This window comes from Echeneis naucrates, chromosome 2 (genome assembly GCF_900963305.1).
Source record: "Echeneis naucrates chromosome 2, fEcheNa1.1, whole genome shotgun sequence".
NCBI classification, from domain to species: Eukaryota; Metazoa; Chordata; class Actinopteri; order Carangiformes; family Echeneidae; genus Echeneis; species Echeneis naucrates.
In genome coordinates this window covers 9,758,979-9,779,025 of record NC_042512.1, presented here as the reverse complement: position 1 = coordinate 9,779,025, position 20,047 = coordinate 9,758,979, and the positions used below count along the sequence as shown (strand labels likewise).

The 20,047-nt window shown below is 41.5% G+C and overlaps 5 non-coding genes and 1 pseudogene across 5 annotated transcripts; 2 read left to right on the top strand and 4 right to left on the bottom strand.

Moving 5' to 3' along the window:
• Positions 1-71, bottom strand: trnag-gcc (transfer RNA glycine (anticodon GCC)). Its single transcript has one exon. It is a non-coding gene; the product is annotated as a tRNA-Gly (tRNA).
• An 11,116-nt stretch (positions 72-11,187) lies between these two features.
• Positions 11,188-11,378, top strand: LOC115057755 (U2 spliceosomal RNA). The gene has a single exon (XR_003841951.1). It is a non-coding gene; the product is annotated as a U2 spliceosomal RNA (small nuclear RNA).
• Positions 11,379-12,497: 1,119 nt separating this feature from the next.
• trnai-aau (transfer RNA isoleucine (anticodon AAU)) lies at positions 12,498-12,571 on the top strand. Its single transcript has one exon. It is a non-coding gene; the product is annotated as a tRNA-Ile (tRNA).
• A 423-nt stretch (positions 12,572-12,994) lies between these two features.
• On the bottom strand, positions 12,995-13,068 carry trnai-aau (transfer RNA isoleucine (anticodon AAU)). The gene has a single exon. It is a non-coding gene; the product is annotated as a tRNA-Ile (tRNA).
• A 278-nt stretch (positions 13,069-13,346) lies between these two features.
• trnat-agu (transfer RNA threonine (anticodon AGU)) lies at positions 13,347-13,420 on the bottom strand. Its single transcript has one exon. It is a non-coding gene; the product is annotated as a tRNA-Thr (tRNA).
• Positions 13,421-18,456: 5,036 nt separating this feature from the next.
• On the bottom strand, positions 18,457-18,634 carry LOC115058233 (uncharacterized; annotated as a pseudogene).
• Positions 18,635-20,047: the final 1,413 nt, after the last annotated feature.

Here is a 20,047-nt window from a genome sequence, read left to right as displayed (position 1 = left end):
TGCATTGGCCGGGAATCGAACACGGGCCTCCCGCGTGGCAGGCGAGAATTCTACCACTGAACCACCAATGCTTATTAACGACTTTCACCATGACGTCATGAATCTCCAGTCATCAGCAGCCTTCAACACTTCCTGCATTTTATAACGTGGCAACTAACCTGATCAGGGAGAGTCTTCTTTTTTCTGTTTTTCCTCACACAGGTGTCACTCCTCAATCAGGATTCATGACGTCATCTCACAACTTGTATAATTTATTTGGCAACATCTTAAGTTTTATTGTAATTTCAGTATTAATATACAACAATGTATTTACATTAAAGCTGATATCTTTCTATAATAATCCATCATGGACTGCTGGACTCTTTCATATCAGTAAATCCACCATATTTTAAAGAAGTTCAGAGTGTTTCAGAGTTTCTGACATGATACAGACAGACAGATCCAACAATGTATTTAAATGAACTCAGACCAGCAGAGAGAGCACACACACACACACACACACACACAGTGGACGAGGTGCGCAACTTCGCTCAGTCTGTGATTCCAAAAATGAGCAAAAGCAGGAAAATAAGCATTTTAATCAGTAGAAGGAGGAACAAACCAATAGATTTAGTTTTAGTTCAATTTAACGCCACTTATTTGTCTAATAACAGCTGATTTGTGTTTCACTTTCACTCTTGAGACAAGCGTGGGCGTCTTCGTGCGCATGCGCCGTTCCGGCTGAATCTTATGCGAGTGTGACATTTGAGTTGGTGTCGCGTGGGAGAGCGATGAAGGACAGGAAATGACTTTGATCTCCAGTGACGTCACACAGTCTCTTTGTGAGGTGAGTAAACAGTTGTTGATGTTGTCAGTGAAACATTCATTCATCCTCAGAGTCATCTGCTTCTACCGATCTCCATTTTCATTTCCAACCACTCAGAGAGACAAGAACACACACAGACACACTCTGACTAACCAAACCATTCCAGGAACAATCAGGATGATTCTGGCTCAGGGTGTGACAGGTCCGGGGTTCAAATCCCAGATGAGCCCTTTGTCAGCTGTTGTAAGAAGTGAAAAAGCCTCCTAAATGTGGAGGGAGGCCGACTCTGTCAGAGAGCAGTGTGCATTCTAGCTTCCTTTAGCTGTCAGCCTCTGATCATCAACTCTTCAGCTTCTATGACTTCAACAATTCCTTCTGAATGCAGTCTGAGGCAGTGATTGTGAAACTTTTATTCAGACAGAGATCCCACATTCAGAAGAAAACAGCCACACACAAACAAAGTCATCATGTACAGCCTACATGGAGCCGAAATGAAAAGAAGCAGGAAGTAAAGTGTGAAAATAATGATGAACAAAGTGTCACACAGAGAGGCTGCAGCCTGGTGTGGACTATAACGTCAGAAAATGGATCAGTCTGTGACACGGAGCACTAAAGTTGGAAGGCTGAGTTCAGCTTCAGCTTCTTTCATGTTCTCCCTGTGAAAGAAAGAAGGTGAACATGAGCTTGATATGAGAACACAGCAGTGTGCATCATGGTGCTCATGTTCATATAGAAAGAAGGAGGAAAAGCAGCAGCTCTGGTTTGCTGTTTCACTCCCTTTCCCTCCCCGCTATGAGCTGTCACTCACCCACAGCACATACTGTAGACTGGTTCACAGTCAGACTCATGATTCATGACTCATTGGTTCAGAGTGGAACTCATGAGTCCCAGTTCAGCAGCAGCACATTCACACACTGAGCTGAGAGTCTGCTGCACGACTCCGCTAGAACATTATTGGACTGTATTACATCATTATATCAGTCAATTAACTAACCAACAAATCAATCGCTGCTTTAAACTTTAGTTTATTTATACAGCCCCTTTCAAACAAAAAACAATGTTCCACAAAGTGCTTTACACATTAAAAAATAAGAATAATCAGGACAAGATCCCCCAAACAGGCCACATCATCATCCACACATAAATGCATACGCACACACACAGCGACATTCAGATTAAAACAGGATGTTAAGTTTGACTCCCAAAAATAATTTAGTACACTTAATAAAAATTTTCCTTTCAGAAGATGAAGTACGCTGTTGCAGCTGTCCATCAGCTGTCAGTCAGTGATGCAGATCCAGCATAAAGACCTGCAGGGACTTCAGTCCTGTTCAGTCCAGATGTGCAGCAGCTGCTTCCTCTCAGCTCATGTTAACGTGTTGGAGTGAACACACTGAGCTGGAAACTCACAGACCTCAAGTCTGCTGACTCAGCACATTTCCCTGAGTCCACAGTGGAGATAAAGAGCTGAGTCATGAAGGTGATGATTTTCTGAAGGTCCATTTAAACAGAGAGACTCAGACAGACAGACAGACAGACAGACAGACAGACAGATTCTGGTCTGCAGAAAGACCACATGGTGACAGTGTGATGAAAGAAGATCAGTGATGTGCAGCTTTCAGTCAGACTGATCTCAGAGCTGTGACAGATGAACCTGATCAGAGAACAAACAGTCTCAGCTCAGATCTGACAGTTTGATGGACGAGGACCAGAATCTGAACATCTCTGAGTTCAGGGTGTACAGGGCCCTCAACTTGGGGTACACCTTGTCCTGGTCACCAGGCCAGACCAGATCGTGGGAGGACACCCATGCAACCCACTGTTCAAACTCTGCACAGAAAGGCGGCTGGCTGGAAACCAAACCAGTGACCTTCTTGTTGTGCGGTGACAGCGTTAACCACTAAGCTGCAGTGCTTCCAGATTCAGAACCTGAATGTCTGAGTTCTCTCATGATCACAACAGCCGTTTGACTGATCTGATTGGCTGACTGTTTTCTCTCTGTTTTTCTGTCTAATTCTGAAATCTATTTGTTCTCCTCTCACAGCTGCACAGGAAACACAGTCTTTGCTCTGATACTGGATTTAAACAATATTACTGAAAGGAAGATGAACTGAGTCCAACTCTACTGACCTCAGAGTCTCCAGTCTGAAGTCTGGATTCTCCACAAGATCAGACAGATTCTTCAGCTCTGAATCCTTCAGGTTGTTCCAACTCAGGTCCAGTTCTCTGAGATGGGAGGGGTTGGACTTCAGAGTTGAGACCAGAGAAGAACAGCTGATCTCTGACAAACTGCAGCTCTCCAACCTGAGTAAAGAATAAAAGATGTGACTTTAGGAGACAAAGTTCCTGCTCGAAAGTGTCAATGTTACATCATCTGTTTAGAGCTGAAGGTTTAGAAAGTAGAAGTTTAGAAAATGAAAGTCAAACAGCTGAACCAACAGGAAGCAGCTTCACAACAGTCAAATACAAACAGTGACAAGATTTCATGAGGAAATTAAACAACACTGTAAAGAACCTGAACTGACTCAAACTGGCAATGTGAATTTCAACGGAGTAAAATCCAAATGTCATTTTCAAATAATTAAAAACTTCTTTTCAAAAGTTACTTTCCACCATTTAACAGTTTAAATGTCTCCTCTTCCTGAAGTACTCCTCCTTCTGGGGGTCATTGAACCCTCTGACCTCTGTCACCATGCCAACACACTGAGGAGGGATCTGATTGGCTGCTGCAGGTCGTGTGGTTATCCAGAGGCGAGCAGAGGGAAGCAGTTTCCCCCTGATGAGGTTTGTCAGCAGCACGTCCACTGAGGTGGACTCTGTAGGATCAGTCAGGACCTCAGTGTTGTGGAAGTCCAGAGGAAGTCGACACTCATCCAGACCGTCAAAGATGAACACAACCTGGAACTGATCAAAGCTGCACATTCCTGCTTATTTGGTTTCAGTGAAGAAGAGATGAACAAGTTCCACCAAGCTGAACTTCTTCTCTTTCAGCACATTCAGCTCTCTGAAGGTGAAGGGGAATGTGAACTCTATGTCCTGGTTGGCTTTGTCTTCAGCCCAGTCCAGAGTGAACTTCTGTGTTAAGACGGTTTTCCCAATGCCAGCCACTCCCTTTGTCATCACTGTTCTGATTGGTTGGTCTCTTCCAGGTGGGGGTTTAAAGATGTCTTCTTGTCTGATGCTTGTTTCTGCTCTGTCCTGTTTCCTGGATGCTGTTTCAATCTGTCTGACCTCATGTTCCTCATTGACCTCTCCAGTCCCTCCCTCTGTGATGTAGAGCTCTGTGTAGATCTGATTCAGAAGGGTTGGGTTTCCTGCTTTAGAGATCCCCTCAAACACACACTGGAACTTCTTCTTCAGGCCAGATTTGAGTTTACGCTGACACACTCGAGCACGGCTTTCTGAATAAACAAAAACAAATGAAATTAAGAAATTCAAACTACAAGGTTGATGTTTACTTCTCCTAAGGATGTAGAGTATGATCATATTTTTTTCTGTCTCCTGAGACTTTAGTAAATGTCTAATTGATCCATCATGTTAAATCCTCCTACTGCTCTGCAGACAGTCAGCCAGCTCCTCCTGCTTCATCCTCCTCAGGAAGTTCACTGTAATCTTCAGAAATGCCTCTCTGCTCCTCCTCTGCTCTTCATCCACCTCATCATCCTCATTCTTGATGAATTGTGGGTAATCTGGACTCAGACTCCTTTTGATTTTCTTCAGCTCGTTCTTCACAAAACAGACGATGTTCTCCTCCAGCAGCTGGAACACAATAACATCCTGTATAAAGTTCACTCTCAGTATAAACTGATGGATCAAAGCATCAGATCATCAGTCAGCAGAGTTCAACTTTAGCTGCTGCTGTATCATCTGCTGCCACGTCTCTTTCCAGAGCTACACAGAAAGATTCAGACCTGCTGACTTCACTAAACTAACTTCACTGGTGTAACTTACTAAGTTTGACTTTAGATTCTGACAACACAGAGATCCTGATCATCACATGAAGACCAAACTGATACAGCCCTTCAACACATCAACTTAGGAAGTGAAAATTCAGGGTATTAACTGTGACTGTGGCTGAAGATGGATCAGACCACCTGAACTAGTTCACTGATGAATTATTCCATCTTTAAACCCTGTAGAGACAGAGTCCATGGAGGTCCAGGACTGAATCTGATTAACTTTGGTCTTTGTTATTAAGTCACAGCTCAAATTATCTGGAAAACAACTAAATAGACTTTTCTTAAGGACTCACCATAGATGAAAAAAAAAGGAGCAGAAATGTTTTGTGAAAGTCTCCAACAGACCATATTCATACAGAACATATCTGTTGAGTCTGATGGATTATTGCTCTGTGGTGAACTACAACTCCCAGTCCTCTCCCACTCTCTCCCACCCCAAACCTGTTCAATCCCAATTCAACTCCTGTCTGTCACAGAGTAAAGCTCTACTGGTCTAAAGAGTGCAGCTTCAAACTCAAGTCTTTGTTGGTGTCTGTTGTAGTCACTGGATGAACATTTACACACCATAAATATGGAGTCCAGGTCTGTGTGATGATGTTTGTCAGACTGAACTCTGAGGAGAAAAGACACAAACACACAGTTTGTTCCAGGAGTTTTCTATGAACAGCAGAGAAACTGATAGACAAGCTTTGATACCTTTAATGAGTCAAACAACAACAAATGATCAGCTTTTACCTTTTTTCTTTGATAAAGTCATCCATAGACCGATCACTCTTCATGGACACACGGCTGGATACAGCAGACTGTGGTCCTCCCTTAAAAATAATAGGACGATCCATAGACCAATCACTCTTCATGGACACACGGCTGGATACAGCAGACTGTGGTCCTCCCTTAAAAATAATAGGACGATCCATAGACCAATCACTCTTCATGGACACACAGCTGGACACAGCAGACTGTTGACCACCCTTCAAGTTCTTTGGAGGACCCATTGACTGATCACTCTTCATGGAGACACAGCTCACATGGGAATCTGGTTTCGACCTCTTGTTGCTAGTACAAACATCGCTGGAAGTAAAATGATCAACAACCAATAAACTGAACAGAAAAAGATCAGTTTAAAATAAAATACTGAGGTTAGGTTTTAATTTGTATAGCTATGAATCATTCTGTTACTTTAATTGAAATGTGCAAGACAAATACTTATGCTACAACTACTACTACTACTACTACTAATAATAATATTAATATCTAGTCATGTTGGTTGAGCTCTCTATTAATACAGTAAATACAGTAAAAAAAACCTAAGTGTCAGTGAGAGTGAATAATGATGGAGCAGTGATCTGAGTGCTGAGCTCTGACAGATGGACAGTTAGAGATCCTCATCTCACCTCTGAGCTTTGGTCTGACTCTCATGTTCCCCACACAGAGTGGTTTTAGAGGGAGGGGCTCCCTCCTCTCTGTCCTCACACTGATTCATAGCTGAGCATCCACCTGCTGGAAAAGTTACACAATCCTTCAGAGCCAACAGCAACAACTATGTCACCGAGTTCACCCAACAGATCAGAAATATGGATTTCTTCATGACTTTAATATCAAAGTCTAATTTTTGTTTCTTACCTGAGGATAATATCCCATCATAAAGCTAATATTTCCATGTGAAACATTTTGAAATGTGTTTACTAACAATTGAAACCCCGAATCAAGTCAACAGCTGAAGAAATACCATCTTCATGATTAGTTTTTTTCTGAGCCACATCCCCCACAAGTTATGTTTGTATCAACAACTGCAGTGTAGTTTTATAATCTCTAGTGTTAATATTTTACTGAAATTTTACATCTTGTAGCGTTGATGGAAAACTGATCTTGATGTTTAAAAAAAAAAAAAAGCCACAAAATCTTTTAATCATTATCTTTTATATATTGTATTGTATTTCATGAGAAGATCTTCCTTGAAACAAATTAAAGTGAATTGTCAGATGACATTCTGCTGGTTTAACTGATATCATGCTGATGTTTTCAGCAGCTATTTTATGAGTTCATGTCTTTATCACAAACATTTTAAGAGCTCTTGTTAAGAAGTAACCACATCATCCACAACCAACCCTCTTTATCTGGAATCTGAACAGGGAGCTGTGAGGAGTTTGATGGTTCATCATCATGATTAAAGCAACATTTAAATTAATAGACCAGTTTCCTTTAATAGTGAATATGAAACAGAACTGACCAGTTTTTGTTGTTTTAGCACTTTGTCTATCTCCTTGTCTTTTTTTTCATGTTCTTCAACAGCCCATCTCAGTTAGTGACTCTTCTTAGTTAGTGACTCTCATATATCTATATATATATATGAGAAGGTAGCTGGTTGAAAATGATCAGCATGGCCCCAGATATGAGCATCAAACTGTCAGTTTTCAAATAAATTTATAAATGTCAATTCCTAAATAGTATATCACTGATATATCAGGAGTCAGAAGGAGTGAAGTTTAGTATTTTATACATCTATGCAACTAAATAATTTTAAATTTCCATTTTGTTGGCTTTACAATCTGTTTTTAAATCAGTTCAACATTCACTGACACAAACAGGATTGGTTATGTTACCTGATGGTCGAACTGATCTTCATGCAGCTGATGAGTGAAGGTGAACTTTAACTGCAGCTTCCATGAAAAAAAATATATAAATGTATATCTGACAGCAGGTTTTCTAAAGTTGTTGATCCAAACACAGTCTGAGCTCTCTGTGTAAAACTGAATATGACTTAGAGGAAAATCCGATACCAGAGCAGTTCTAAACTTTGAAATGAATTGAAGTCAATCATTAACAGACAGTAATAATCCACATCAGGTAGATCACAAGGCTCCAATGACCTTTGATTTATATGATGTGGTGTACAATATGGGACAAATATATGATTTTATATTTTGATACTATAAGGCAACACTATTATACATGCCCACAGTCACAGTTATGTTTGTCTACAATATGCAGTTGAGCTATAGCATAAACAAAATGATCAGATTGGAAATGGCATAATGGCATACTATATCAGGGTTCTTGCACCATTTTAAGAGTAAAATGTAATGTTTTTTAAGACCTCAACAAATGAAATTTTAGACTTTTTTTTTTTTTTTTTTTTTTTAAACTTGAAGACAATTTAAACTTGGCCCCGCTGTGGCAGCATGTGAGCGCTTTCCTCCTTTCATATGCGACTGGATGGCTTTGACCCCAAGGTCCCTTGCACATTGCCTCATTGTTGCTTTCAGCTGGCGCCAACCACCTCCTAAATGCACCCTCTTCCATCCATTTTTCATTAAATTTGCACTTCCCCATCTTTGCATGTTGAACCGCTCACTTCATTTCGGAGTCTCTCATTAACTACACAGTCTTTGTACAAAGTTAATCAAACAAACACACACTATGTTTTCCAATCACTGTGCTTTCCCATTGGCATAACCCTAACCTTAACCGCCTGGAAATGTTATACCTATAGCAAATTTATGGTGATTTTAAGATCATTTCAGGCCACAAATACCCAGATTTTAATTTAAGACATTTTAAGACTTTTTAAGGACCCACCAGAAGCCTGTATATGTCAGCGCTTATTCACAAAGCTGGTTATCAACTTGCTAATCAAACCCAGATTTTCCATCTAGATCTGTGCACTTTCACCGACCCCATGGAGAAGACACAATACTGAATTTCACAACTATAAAATTAAGAAAACAAAGACTATAAATCAATAAAATGAACAAAAAGCAACAGAGTTGCTGCTCACAGAAGCTGCAAAAAATGCTGGGAAATCAATCACAGAGTCTGTCAATGATTACATTACTGGGATTATATTATTAACGCTTCAGCACATTCAATATAAACACACATCATACAGCCCTGACCACTGTTGTATCCAGACTGTGCTGACTGCTGCTTTTCATGGAGAGCAGCTGTGTTTTATATGTGTTGGATATTCCAAGCAGCACTGAGTTTCTCATGTCTGGATGTTGCTAAGAAAATAAGTTATTTAGCATTGTCTGAAAAAATGTACTGAATAGGTTTTGAGCTACAAATGAACTGTCCGCTGTCTATTCTTCATTTCTTGTTTGTCACAATTCCAACCCTCCTCCTTTATCGGCGGCTTAAGACCAACAAAAGGAGGTCAAGAATTTCTACTATCACATCCTCCCCCTGAACACAGGAGCCAGCCATCCATAACCAGATGTGGACAAACCTCCTCCCCCCCTCCCATCACTCCATCACAGAAAGGACCTTCTGCTGCTGTCATCAGATTCAGTGATGTCTTCATCAGGGTCCTTATCCTTCCCTGGTGTGTCCAAAAGTTTGGAGGACAAAGTTTACACATCTTTAACTGTCAATAATCATAATCAAACACCAAGTCAATTTCTTCTTCTCTGTATTTCCAGGTGTGCTCTGACTAACAGGACTTCAGCCTGCTGACCTACACTGAGCTGCTCTGTTTCCTCTGAAAGAACAAGTCTTCAATTCGAGTTCAAACTGAGGCAGTAACTGCAACAGTGAGAAATTTTCTTCCATGCTAACGAAGCCTAATTAGCTAATTGAGATACGCTAACATGCTAGCTAAATTAGCACAGTTTGCATGCTAACCAAATTAGCTAACTTAGCTGTGTTAGCATAACGACCTAACGACCTTAAACAAGGAGGACTCTGCTAATCATGTCGATTAAATGTTGTTTAACAGAACAGAACAGAACAGAACAGTTTCACATGCAAACAGAGAAAAGACAACTTTACAGAAATTGAGCGTGAAAGTTCTCATCAGAGTTCTTACCTGAACTCCGGTGAATATTTGCTACAGGTGCTGCAGTAAGACGGAAGTTTGTTTCAAAACTCAGACTGGTGAATTTACAGCATTTAGCTTGCAGCACAACTTCCTGAACTTGTTTTCAGCACTGCTCCTCTTATCAGTTCACTTCTATGTTTTATTTTGTTTTCCATTTTCTCACCAAATGTCGAGTTGTAGCCACTTAAACAACTTTACACAACGCGCTGTCACTCCAAATGAATGGCACCACTGAGAGCCAATGACAGCTGAGGGGACATGGAAGGACCAATCAGGTTTTCGGGGGCGGGAGCCTCAGCTGTGATCACGAGAGAATATTCTCATTCACTTCGACTCTTTCCTTCTCCTTATTTGTCCTAAAAAGGACCCAAGAGAGCCATCAAAGCTGAGCCACTTGGTTTTTCTTCATGCCAATCTGAACCAAAGACGAGATAAAACTGTTAGGATTTTCATTGACATCCTGTCGTATCATCCTTTATACTTGTCTATGTGGTTTAAATGTAAGTAGTTCAACATTTTTAAATGATTTACATTTAATTAAAGATTAAAAATATTTTCAAACTGAGTTGGATCTTTGGGTTTTTGTGCTTTTTCATTTATTATTTGTCATTATTATTTGCCATTTATCATTCATTTGCGAAACGAGTCGTGTGCGTCTTTGTGCGCATGCGCTCATCCATCTGACACGAACGCTAGTGTCACGCGTGGGAGAGCGATTAAAGACAGGTAATGCCTTTGATCTCCAGTGACGTCACACAGTGTCGTAGCTCCATGTAGGTTGGAGCTGAGGATGTGATGTTCTGAGCACACTCAGAAAACGGACAGGAAGTGTCATTTCTCCTGACGTGTAGCATGATTTTTGTGCTGGAAGTTGTTCATCAAACATAACCAGAAGCAACCAGTGACCAATTTAAAGAAGCATGAAACCAGAACATGCTGTGATCCATCCAACCGTTGTTGGCAGGATTTGATGTTGGAGTTTGAATAAATTCACTGACGCTTTAAAATGATCGCGGTACTGATGCTAATCCCGTTAGCCGGTCTATGGAGTTTTCTATTGCATGTTAGCATTGAATGGACATAGCGGACGTTATTTTAAGATAAAATGATGGCAGTAATTCTGGTTAAAATGACTTTGAATGCTATTTTAAATTTGTGGGTGTTCAGTCATTTGTGGTCTTATTCTGTGGAAGAGAAAGTTCCTCTTTCATTTTATTATTCTCTCTTTCGGTGGAAAAAAGCCGAGTCCAGTCGAGGAGAGCCGAATCTTCAGAGAATCCGTGCAGACAGGGGGGTTATTTTGATGGACACACCATGAGGCCAATCACATGAGAGGACAAACTGATGTTTTCACAATAATATTCAGCTGGTAAATTGACATAGATATGAAGTTTTACAGGTGACCAAGAAGAGACGTTTTCTTTGCTCTACAACGTAACTTTGTGAAAATAACATGTGGTTGTTTTCTGATCCCTCCTTCGTTTCTTCATGTCTTCTGTTTGTGTCTCTCTCTCGGAGTGATGTTGTTACTGAAGCCGACTCTGACCCCTCACTGAGCGGGTCGGTGCGGAGAAACACTCCGTTACCTCCGACAGCTGAGCGGTATCGCTTCTCGGCCTTTTGGCTAAGATCAAGTGTAGTATCTGTTCTTATCAGTTTAATATCTGATACGTCCCCTACCCGGGGACCATATATTAAATAGATTTTTGGAACAGGGAGATGGAATAGGGGCTTGCTCCGTCCACTCCACGCATCGACCTGGTATTGCAGTATCTCCAGGAACGGTGCACTCCCTCTGTGTGTTCAATACAAGTCCTGTTCAGCTCAACATCACCTTAAACACATGATGCTGTCTTCATGTGTGTAACGCTGAGTGTACAGAGTGTTCATGTTCAGTTTATGGTTTTAGAATCAGTGATGCATTCATGTAGAAACATCAGTTTAATGTTGCTGATTTCATCAGGTTATATTCTGCTGACCAGACTGAATCAATAAAGTTTTGTTTCAACACGTCATCGTTTAAATGTTGGTTGTATTTTGCATTTGTCAGCTGAATCCACAGAGTGGAGACTGAAATGATCAAGTAAATCCAGGAAAGGAAAAACATTTGGCTCTGAATCTCAATGTAGATTTGAACAAAGAGCTCCAGCTGAAGAAAACAATGCTGTCTGTTTCCAGATGATGAAGAACTCAGTTCTCAGTTGATGCTCAGTTATCTCCATCTAGTGGACAGATGGTAGAAGTTGATTCCTGAAAAGAGGAAGGCGACTTTTCCTCAGATCAAACTGTTGAAGGAGAACGAGCAGCTTCTTCCTCACTGACTCACTCAACCTCTGTCTCCTGGGTTTGGATTTAGGTCTGGGTCTGGGTCTGGGTCTAAGACCAGGTGGGCCTGCTCAGAGTCTCTGTGTTGGATGTGAGCTGCTGAAATCTCTGAACACCATGACACAGATAATATCAGTTTGGAATGAATGTTTCACTGATGCAGATTTTTACAGAACAACATCAACAACTAATAACTCCACAATGAGACTGTGTGACGTCACTGGAGATCAAAGGCATTTCCCGTCTTTCATTGATCTCCAACATGACACAGATGCATACACACTCTCTCACGTTCCCTTCAAATGGATGAGCACAGACACACAGAAATCACTCTGGACTGATGATGTCACAGTACTCACAGAATGAAACTTTTCCTTTGAAGCTGCTTTGAAGAATTTCCAAAATCACATGTGATTCAGATGTAAACACAAAGGCTGCCCCACTGTCACCATTCAGAACAGCTGAGAGGCTTATTGATACAAATACATGCTAAGCCAGCAGCCGATGCCAGCATGCTGAATTTTCCAAAAAGTTCAAGCTGCTATTTGTTCTGTATACTTTTATAATAAGCCGTAGAAGCATCCAAGCAGGCCGGTTAGCTCAGCTGGTTAGAGCGTGGTGCTAATAACGCCAAGGTCATGGGTTCAATTTCCATACTGGCCAGCTACAGGGTTCTTGAAGTAGTTTAGGAGTTTGTAACAGAATCCTTTTCACTGACAACAACCACAGTCACAAGTTGAACCCATGTAGCAGCCACCTGGGTGAAAACAGCAGCTGGTGTTTGCTGATGATGCGTTTCTTTAAATGCTAAGGTTAAGGTAACAATTGTGACTTTCAAACTAATTCAGATGTTCTTAACCCCCACACCCTAAAAACTGATAAAACTTGTGATTGACTTGTCCTATCCACTGGAATTATAGTGGACATGTGGAACCCCAAGATTTGATCTGGAGAAGGTGTATGACCAGGTTCACAGGGATGTTCTGGAGTATGGAGCCATCCCATCACTATATGACAACAAGCTTCCCTTTCAGACTGCATTGAAGTATATGGAGAGAACAACACCAAGTTCTGAGATGCTGCTTGTGGCCAGTATGGGGATTGAACCCATGACCTTGGCGTTATTACCACCACGCTCTAACCAGCTGAGCTAACCAGCCTGTGTGAAAGCATTTTTTTTGGCTTATTTTTACAAATCTTTAACCAGCTAACAGCATTGGCTGTAAAATCATTCAGCCTGTTACCAGCTCAAGTCCACAGCACTGTCCTCAGCTGTTTTTGTTGGATAGTACTGGATTGTTGGTTTAATCTCTTCCACAAAACGTCAGGATGTTCCAAAGGGAGACATCAAGACTCTGCAGTTACCTGATTGGTCAGAGAGTTTTAATGGAACTCCTGCAGAAGAAGTTACATGAGTTTATCTCAACAACCTTAAAACAGGTACTGCTGGGATTTGAACCCAGGATCTCCTGTTTACTAGACAGGCACTTTGATCAACTAAGCCACAGCACCACTCTGATGTACAGAAATGTACAGAGGGTCTTAAAATATTCCAACATAAGTAGCTGACCATCATGACTCTTACAAGACAGGTGCTTTGACCAGCTAAGCCACAGCAGCACTGCAACATTCATCTATATACAGAGGATCTGGTAATGGAAGTGTAATGTGTATACAGTTGAGGTTGATGGTAAAGTGGTTTGTGAACCTGTTTGACTGCAGATGCGCATTTTCATTTGGACCCCAGGAAGAGTAGCTGCTGCCTCAGTGACAGCTAACAGGGATCCTAACAAGTGATAAACAATAAACAGACATTTCCAATCATCATCAAACTGGATTTTTCTTTTAAATGGCTTATGGTCTACCGACGTCTCCCATGACACTGGAGCCTGACAGCTAAATCAATTATCTGTCTGATGAAACCTTTTGGATGAGATGAGGACATTGATAATGCTGCCTGTCCTCACTAGCTCCTCCTCTGTGGTGACCCCCAAACAGGACACAACCTCAGTATCATGACAAGTCATGCTGCTGAACAATTAATGCTACAAGGATTCATTTCAGCTTCATTTTAACAGATTGGATTCATACATTTATGTGACACACAGTGAGGTCATGTCCTCTTTCTGTAGCTTTTCTTTAACCTCCACTGCAGCAAGGTGTGTTTGGGACAAAGTTGTTTTGGTCTACTTTTGACCGTCCAACCAAAATTCCTTTGACATGTTGAAATATTGCCACTCCGTCCGTAGAAAATGTTGGTTTGTTTGGCACCTTGACATTTCCTAAATAGCTTTTTATCTCTCATTAATTAAAAAAGACAGTCTTCTAAAGGATAAACCACAGGTACTAAAATCCAGGATTGAACCAGGGACTCTACCAACTGAGCTGTTTCAGCACAGCACACAGTGGAAATGACTTCTCATTGTTGCTTCCATGGCCTGGAAATGGAACTAAAGCTGTGAGGCTCCAACTCACCACCTTCAGATTATGAGACTGACACGCTGCCTGCTGCACCAACGAGGCTGGAACCCAGAGTAAGTAAAAGAGTGAGATGGAGGAGAGCTGTCAGTGTTTCAGTATAAACATACATCATACAGCCCTGACCACTGTTGTATCCAGGCAGAGCTGACTGCTGCTTTTCATGGAGAGCAGCTGAGTTTTACATTCCAGAAAATTGAACCCAGGCCTCCCGCCTGGCAGGTGAGAATTCTACAGATGAAGCACCAATGATGACTGACCACCACTACACCATCAAAAGCCTTGAACACTTGTTGACGCTTTGTTTCCTCAGACATGCTTTTAGAAACATGACAGCTAACCCTAAGCTGATCACAGAGAGTCTCTTTAACGGCTCTTTAATATGAACGATGGGAACCAAGTCACACTTTCAGGCCCCCCTCCTTTTTTTATTAGTGCCTCGGGTCCCTCTGTGCCATCAAATAAAATTTTGGAAAGGATAACAAAAGTAAGACACAAAAGGTGAACTGTGATGGCAGGAATCAAGGTGTGAACACAGTCTGACAGCTCTTCAGGGAAATACACAGAACAGTCTGTCTTTTCTGGACATGTTTGGTGTGTAGCACAACACAACTACACAGCTCAGCTATTTGTTGACTGACAAACACAAAGGCAAGCTCTAACTCAGACAGTTACAATTATTCCTTTCTTTGGAGTTGTCCTGCTCAGAAATTCAGTAAAAAATGATGATGATTTGCTATTTTAAATAGATTTCTTCAGATCAGCCACAACAACACAACCCTAATCTCTAATCACTGCAGTTAACAGTCCTCTCACCATATGCTAACGGTCCTCATGAATTTAAGAGGATCGTTGTCTGTTCCTGATGGACTAAATGTGTTCTTCATTACAAACCATTACCAAGACCATTGAAACTGCCCAAATAAAGTAAACAGGCAGCTGTGGGAGTGGTTTCATTCAGGTAGAAGATAAATTCAGGTAAAAGCCTGAAAGGGAGTCCATTGGACACGACTGGGAAGTTAATGCAAAGACTCTTGAGGAGAAGATCCTAAGTGAGGTAAAAATGAAAGCTTAATGTGACTTAATCAATTCAATTGCTCTCTTTTTCCACTTTCAGTGTTAATTGACAAAAACAGCATTAATTCTTGGAGCCATGTTTTCTTCAGATCTAACTCAGATCACTCCAATCAGAGACACTGATGAAGTCTTTGTGCATAAGTGCTTCTCTTTGGGGTTGTCCTGGATGGAAATTGGACAAAAAAGATGAGGAATGCAATTCCTTCTTTTCTTCAATCACCAGGACACCAAGTTTTATCAATTAATCAATTGGGGGTTAAGAAAGTAATCTAAAAGTCACAAATGTTACCTTAACCTGAGCACTGACTTGGCTGTTGAATTCAGTAAGTGCTACTTGTTGGAGCAGTGCTGACTGACAAAGACAACAACTTCTTCTTAGAATGCAACAATGATCATTTCAAATAAAAAGACGGAAGACTTCCTGTTGTACAAGTGCTTCTCTTTGGGGTTGTCCTGGATGAAATTTGGACATTTAAAATGTCAAAATGGACATTTTGGACAAATTAATACATTTCGTCAGATCAGCTGAATTAGTGCATTTGTCACCAACGTTTCCTCAACTGAAGCACAGACTTCTGTTCTGATAGCAGTAAGTGCTATTTGTTGGGGTAGTGTTGGTGATTCCAGAGGTCAATCACAAGTCAGCAAGTTTTATCAATGATATGGAGGGTGGAGGGTTAAGAAAGTAGTTAGAAAGTCACAAATGTTACCTTAAAGGGCATATTGCAGGTTAATGACCACATTGAATCAATGTTTAGAAAAATAATATAGGAAATGTTTTGATAAAGTGTCTCATACTGGTGATATCCGTATATTCGCTCCACACAAACAGGACTGATGGTCTTTTGTCCCTCAGCTGGAAAGTGAAGGAGCTAAAATGTCCACAGCAGCAGTCCTGCGGGGTTTTGTCACTGACAGACTCGCCGCCGCCTGCCGGGAGATCTTAGCGGCCGTGGACAGAATGGTAGCCGGATATGAGGAGGAGGCTTCGGGCTTCAGGCAGGAGATCGACCGGCAGAGGAGCCAGCTGGAGCTGCTGCAGCCCCGAGTCCTGATCCACAAAACGGGTCGGTTGTTTTTATGAGTGAGAAAGGCTGAGGACTGTATTTGGCAGATGTAGAATGAAGCAGCTGGAGGAATTACTGTGTTCATATTGTAGCTAATAAAGAGGATTCATTATTGAATCGTTTCCTCCAGATGTTCAGCAGCTGATGGTGAAAAAAGAGGTTCCTCCTGAGTTCACCTCCAGTCCGGATCCGGAGGATTCAGAGAGTCCAGTCCTTAAACAGGAACAGGAGGAGGACCAGGTACCAGGACTGGAGGAGACCAGGAACCCTGTGAGGCCGTTTCAGGTGAAGAGTGAGGATGAAGAGATGAATGAACCGGCCAGGAGCTGTGATCCACAGAGTCCTCTTCAACCAGATCCAGATCCAGAGAAAGAGGTCTCAGACTCCTCTGATACTGAAATCAGTGAGAATGATTCTAATGAAACCAGAGTGGCCCAGTCAGATGTGAAAATAGATGATGGTGATGTAAATGGTAGTAGATGTGACAGCAATGAAAAACCCATCAGCTGCTCTGAGTGTGGGAAAACATTTAAAAAAAAGTTGTGTCTGAAGACTCACATGAAGAAACAGCACATGCAAGTTCACTCAGAAGAGAGACCGTTTGGCTGCTCATTTTGTGGCAAAAGATTTAAGCGACAAGATTATCTTAAATTACACATGGTAGTCCACACAGAGGAGAAACCCTTCAGCTGTCATGTTTGTGGGAAAACGTTTAAAAAAAAGGATTTGAAGACTCACATGAAGACCCACACAGAAGAGACACCATTCAGTTGTGACATTTGTGGGAAAAGATTTAAAGTAAAGGGAAGCCTTAAAAAACACATGGCAGTCCACACAGAAGTGAGACCCTTCAGCTGTGATGTTTGTGGGAAAAAATTTAAACTGAAGGTACAACTAAAAAGACACATGATGATCCATACAGAAGAGAAACCCTTCAGCTGTGATGTTTGTGGGAAAAGCTTTCAACTAAAGGGAATGCTTAAAGCACATTTGGCAGTCCACACAGATGAGAGACCCTTCAGCTGTGATGTATGTGGGAAAAGATTTAAACTAAAGGCAACCCTTAACAGACACATGACGATCCATACAGAAGAGAAACCCTTCAGCTGTGATGTTTATGGGAAAAGATTTAAACCAAAGAAAAGCCTTAAAGTACACATGGGGATCCATACAGAACAGAAACTGTTTGGTTGTGACGACTATAAAGAGAAAGACCGAAGCGGCTGACTGCAGGATCTTTGCTGGTTGACCAAAAGTAAACAAACATATATATTTTTTTTTTTTACTTTTCTTTGCTGTTGCTAACCCTAACCCTATACCAAAAAAAGGTTTTGTAAAAAATTTAAATAAGAGAGGAACAAAAAAGGTTGATTTTTGCTCTACTAACTCTCATCTGTATAGAAACATGTTGTGTTTAGATTTTTCATTGGTATCTGCAATTATGTGACAATTTGTTGGATTATGCCTAAAATCATCACATGGCGTGACATGAAAATAGTATAAACTGAAAATGGATTAAACCTGTAAGTTACTCACTTTATCAAAGTCATTTATCAGAACTAAACTGTGATCCATTATAGTTTTGTGAAAATGAATTAAATTTGAGCATTATTTTCTAAATCATCGCTCAAAGTGAGACCTATGCCGTCAGTCTTTCAACATATTTTCTACTTATTGTGACATACTTTGCTATAAAGTTCTAAAAATATTTGTCACTCTGTGATACTGTTTTCTATGTATTCCATGAATGTTTTCAGATTTTATCATTCATAAAGGTATGATATTTTCACATGTAGCAGACTCTGGCTGGCAGAAATGAGATCCACAGGTCACAGTAAGGTCACAGGGATGCTCTGGAACCAAAGAGAAACTCCCACCAAACACCAACAAACTTTCTGTGCATCTTTGCGCGCACGCGCTTATCCATTTGAGTGGACCGTTCCTGGAGATACTGCAATACCAGGTCGATGCGTGGAGTGGACGGAGCAAGCCCCTATTCCATCTCCCTGTTCCAAAAATCTATTTAATATATGGTCCCCGGGTAGGGGACGTATCAGATATTAAACTGAAAACAACCACCGACATGTTATTTTCAGAAAGTTACGTTGCAGAGCAAAGAAAATGTCTCTTCTTGGTCAGCTATAAAAGTTCACATATTTGTCCACGCGGAGCAGTGAAATGGTCCGTAGACGGTCCAAAGATATCATTGAAACATGTTAACCAGAGAGTGTTAAAAGAACTGAGCTTCTAGACCCAACCACTAACTCCTCATTATTAACTAAAGAAGTGCCCCGTGTGAGGCTTGAACTCACGACCTTCAGATTATGAGACTGACGCTCTGCCTACTGCGCCAACGAGGCCTCGATCACAGGGGCCAACAAAAGGACCCCAGGGCCATTGGGCACACACCGGACAACACAAACAGAGCACAGCGGCACAGAGCCACCAGCAAGGGTCCTGCCTCACAGCGGCGAGGCCGGCTCCCCCCGGCCTCACACGCCCGGACGGGGCGAGCCACAGCACGGTGTTTCCAGTATTTTGATGTTGGTTAAAAAGGTACTTTGCATTTTAAACATCACAGTGGAATAGCTGAAAAAAGGGAATACTTTACTTCTAAAATATAATACTCCTGTTAGCCAGCAGCACCTTCACAAATAGTTCCGGAAATTTCTAATCAAGACGGGGAAACTTACATCAGCCATGTTGTTTCTCCAACATTTACAACAAGGCACTGCTGGGATTTGAACCTGTTTACTAGACCAGCTAAGCTACAGCACCAGGAAACTAGATCCCCAGAGCAGCTCAGCTCCAGAACCTTCCTGTTGCTGGATGTATCCTGTGATGTGTGTTGGCAGACTCACTCCACAGGCTCCTGTGATGCAATCGGTCAGCGTGCAGGACATATAAGACAGTAACCTGAAGAGTGATGCCTCAGCTGGAGCAGCTGGCTGACCTTCTGTCAGTCTGTGGATTACTCCTGGAATAAACTTTGCACCAGAGTGCAGCAAAAAAAAAAAAAAAAGAAATCTATATGTCACAAAGGTTCGAATGAGGTCAAAGGCTCCTCCCACTTTTTCTCATGACCTCCACCATAGAGTGCACACTGTTAATGAGGCTCCAAAGACAATCATGGTCGTGCCAGATACCTTTGAGTTCTGCAGACAGAAGAAAGAACCAAACTGGGCGAGGAGCCAAGCAGGCATCCTGAAATTTCTCTCTTTTGTGCAGTCAGGATGTCCGAGCAATCTCAGACTGTCCCTGTTTTACCAGCAGCTCTACAAGTGAGTCTGCCTTTTTTCTTTGTCCTCAGTAAAATAAACTCGTTTACTGATGTGGCAAGCTGGAATTTTCTATAAAGTATTCCACATAGGAGTTCAAACGAACTTGAGTCTCTCCCTGAACTCTGAGTTGACTTACTCTGAGTATCTGGTTCCAGAACAGCTGATCTTAGTTGGTTCAATCAACTCTGATTATGTTCAGCTTGAGTTGCACACGTGCACAACCTCTATCAAGGCCA